At 27.8% G+C, this 4,374-nt stretch overlaps 1 long non-coding RNA gene across 1 annotated transcript; it reads right to left on the bottom strand.

Annotated features, from left to right (window-relative positions):
* Window positions 1-202: 202 nt before the first annotated feature.
* LOC130807295 (uncharacterized) lies at window positions 203-3,607 on the bottom strand. The gene is made up of 3 exons (XR_009040560.1): window positions 3,303-3,607; window positions 2,795-2,916; window positions 203-352 (listed from the first exon to the last, which is right to left on the bottom strand). It is a non-coding gene; the product is annotated as an uncharacterized LOC130807295 (long non-coding RNA).
* Between the last annotated feature and the right edge of the window lie 767 nt (window positions 3,608-4,374).

Here is a 4,374-nt window from a genome sequence, read left to right as displayed (position 1 = left end):
GCCTCAAATTATGAAGGCAAACACTAACTGGAATTTAGTATTAATCAAGCGGAAGCTTACTTTTGCCAACACAATTAAGGGGTTACTTAAAGGTCAAATCAATATTCAAGTATGATACTTGAACCAAACCAAAGCAATATAACGGAAGTCTTAACTGTCCAAAATATAGGAAAATTACGACCAAATCGAAATAAGTCCAAAGTTCAAATGACATCCTTAAAATAGTCTAAATCTAAACTAACAGTCTCTCAAATAAAATAACGAGATCTAAACAAAGGGGAGTCATACTCCAACTCAGGTTCATCTTCCGCTCGCATATCCATTCTCCGTCGAGGTGCCATAGGGGTTTACTCTAAAAACAAAACCATTGGAAAAACATACAAAGCATAGTATCAGCAAAAAGGCTGAGTATAAACACACTGGTGTCCGTCAAACAAGTTATTGAAATCCTTTTTTTTTTTTGAGTAAATTCATTTTGAAATATGCTTTTTCATTTGATAAATCATATTATGATTCAAATCCAGTTCAATGGCTCTATAGTCATTTCAAATTCTCATTTTTCATCATAAATCATAAGATCTCAATGGATCCAAATCAATTTCAAACTCATATCATAAGTTTACATGGGTACTCTGTGAGTCATCCTGTGACTCGTTTGGTAGTCGGTCTACCGTCCGCGACATGTCCGGCAAGTGTAACACAATGGTATTGTGAACAATACGCGCTCAGCATTGGTGAGCCGTTTAATCATGCACACAACATTTGCTGTGGCATATGTACCCGCCATTTAGGCTAAAATATTTTTTTGTACATATTATATATCTTGTAATCTTAATAGCATTTGAAAGTCAAAAATATTAACTTTTTCCACATGATAAACATCTTTTATTTGCACATAGCAAAACATACTTTATTTGCAACTTAGCAAAATCAAATCATAATATTTCCCACATGGGTAAAACATGCTTAGCATAATCATATCATTAAACATAACCTTTGTATTATATTGGGGCATCACTAGCATGTATGGAAATGCATCGTAACAAAAAGTAATTAAAGTTCAATATGATTTTTTTTTTTTTTTTAAGGAAACCACTAAAATGTTTCGTTTCAATCCTTCTCAAAGTAAATATAACTAAAAGGGTTTTGAAATTCATTCAAAACAACTAGAATATGATTCATAAGTCTATAAAATCCTTACGACAGAAGATTTCATAAAACACTATTTTCTTAAATACGAGATAGTTTTGCAGGTATTAAAATCGGTAATTGATTTACAAAGTACATATTAATTCTCCAACAAGGCCCAAATTAATCAAGTCATTATAATACCTTATTTAAAATGAATTTAAGGTTGTCCCATCAGATTATAATTGGTTATGCGAATTTATAACGATCTTACAATTATTTTCGACAATTTGGGTATTTACCGTTATTTAAATGGTGTCTTAAATCCGTAAAATTTATAAACCATCTAATTTAAACTTAATTTATACTATGAGGCAGTAGGTTATTAATATAAATATAATTTTTTTATATAGGTTTATTTTTACCCAAATTTAATTAACAATATTACATTTTTTAATAAATAAACATTTTCTTTTAATTTGATAAATTAGTAAATAATTAATAATTCATTTTATAAAATTATACCAAAGTCCCAGAAGTCATATAACATGTTTATTAGGCCATTTGAACTTATAAAACTCATGTATGATGTTTTATTATTTGTATAGACATTTTATCGATAAATAAAATAAAATAGCTTTAAAATTATTTGAGTCCGATTAAAATATTATAAAAAAAATTATATGATATTCCAGAAGCTATTTTAAGAAGTATAAAATTTTAAATAACCATTAAAAATCATGTGGAGTATTTTTAATAATTAATATCGTTATTTTACCGATAAACCGAATAAAATTTATTTAAGTCCATATATGGTCACGAAAATCCATATAAATTTTTTTAACATATATCTACTGATTATATAAGTGTCTCATAAAATTTTCATGTCCAAAAGACGTCATTTAGTATTTATTTTATATTTTACCGTTTTCAAACTTACCGATTATTAATAAACGAGTAAAAATTATTAAGGTCCTTAAATGTCAACGAAATCTTCCCAAACTTTTACCAATTTTACCTACTGTCTATATAAGTATGTGATAAAAATTTCAAGTCCATATGTCTTTGTTTGGTAATTATTTTATATTTTATCATTTTACAATTTACCGTTAAACAATTTAACGATTATTCAAAAATTATAAAAAAAATTCAAAACTAAATATATTCTGGCCAAATCTTGTTGGAGACATTATAATATGTTTTTATTAATTATTTTTGATGATGAAGAGTTCATCTAATACCATGTTTTATAATAAGAGTATTTAACACCTTAAAATCCATTAAAATATCAATTTAACGAATAATCTCAACAAAAAGTATCCAAGAAATTTTCTTAACATATGGCTACTGAAAATTTCTCTTAAAATGAATTTAAAATGTTTTCAAATTCATATAATCATTTCCATCACAATAACTTTCACAAAGTAGTGTTAAACATGCCTTTAAACATACAATAATTTATAAAATCAACATGAATGATGTCTACAATAATAATACATGTAATAAATTATTCCATACTCAAATTTATCATTTTCACATCATTTTTCAAGATTTAAGAACTTCACTTTGGGAATTTATTTATTTATTTTTTTTTTAAAAAGAAGTTTATACACAAACTTTCCCAACTTGTTCTTAAATCCTTTAAAAATCACCCCATGTGACATACCTCGACTCCAAGCCTATATAATTATTCCGTAAGCTCCCACGTAAGCTCCTACGCGTTCTTAGAAGTGGTTCTAACTTTGGGTCCTTGCCCTTCAAGTCTCAACTCCAACTCTTCAACTAAACCTATTGCATTCATCCAAAAATCAATAATAATTTTGGATTTCTAATATGCACTTAACTTTTCCTAGTTAGAGTTGTTAGGCTAATACTTGTGATGATTTTAACATATTTGGAGTATACTTATTATGTTGAACAACATAATTAGTTAAGTCCCATTATTTTACTTGAATCCTTTAAGTAACAAAATTTATATGTTTGTAGAAATGCATCTTCTTACTTTCTATTATGGCCTATTTTTATAGATTTATAAATGATGATTTTCTTAGTTTAGAGATAAAATATTCATTTTATAATGATCTTAGTTTATAGAAAGATTCATGTAAAAAAAATATTTTACATGAACAAGTTTTAACAAAAACTAGTGGAATAAAGAAATGAACATAACTTACTCTATACTTGGTGGATTTCTTCAAGTTTGGTGTCTATGGAAAGCTCTTAAGATGAAGATTATTTTTATGGGAGATTTGAGTTTATAAACATAAATTTTCAGAAGTTTTAGATGGGTTTTTGAAGAAGATTTGATGAGAAAATAAGGTGTTTTTGCTAGAAATTGTAAGATTGAACTTCAACTTTGCTTATGGATGAAATAAGGAGTAAAATGAAGAGTGAAAGAAGGTTGATGGAGCTGAAAATATGGACAGCAAATATGTCTTGATTTATTATGTTTGCATGCTTGTTATGATGGTGTTTTTGGGTAAGAACAATAGTGGCTTTGGGTAGAGAGTTTGGTGGAGTGTGTAAGTGAGTTTTGGGGCTAAAAGAGGGCTAGTATGACAGCTAGGGGCTGCTGTTTTGGGGCTGGTTTGGAGTGCTTTTTGTCCTCAATTTGGTCTATTATGGTATAATAAAGGTTTATCTAAGATAGTTTAAAGTTTGGGTAAAAATTGTTGTACATGTAACAAGTTATGTAACTTGTACTTCATGTTTAAAAATCACTTGTATATGTGTGAAATATTTAATTTACTCCCATCATGGTTATATAATATGCTTGGGTAATAATTAAAAATTTTTTTTTTGAACTGTTATGGGTAGTTGCTCAATTTTAAGTTTTTACCTCCAAAGTTTACGTTACTTGTTTCGATTCATAATCATGTTACGAATTAACAAGTTTCTAATCATCGTAGAGATTTTCAAATTACTACCATCACTAATTAAATTATAATTAGTAACGAACAAATATATAAGAAAAATTAGGCGTTAAAAACGACTAATGAAATCTTCTAATAATACGACTGTTTCAATAATTATTAATGTTAATTATGTATCGAGAGTGCCGCTCCTGCTACATTAACACACAGCACTATTTTGTTAGAATTGAATTTACGTTCCTATGTTCTAATATTTTCTATTTATTCTCTTTCAGATACTGATATACAATGCATCTTTTCAGAGACGAAATTGTCCCCGAGATTGAGACCTCGGATAATGAGCATCATAGTTATGACACTGAAGAGGACCAAA

Source organism: Amaranthus tricolor, chromosome 3, assembly GCF_026212465.1.
Source record: "Amaranthus tricolor cultivar Red isolate AtriRed21 chromosome 3, ASM2621246v1, whole genome shotgun sequence".
Classification (NCBI taxonomy): domain Eukaryota; kingdom Viridiplantae; phylum Streptophyta; class Magnoliopsida; order Caryophyllales; family Amaranthaceae; genus Amaranthus; species Amaranthus tricolor.
This window is presented reverse-complemented; position numbering and strand designations above follow the sequence as displayed.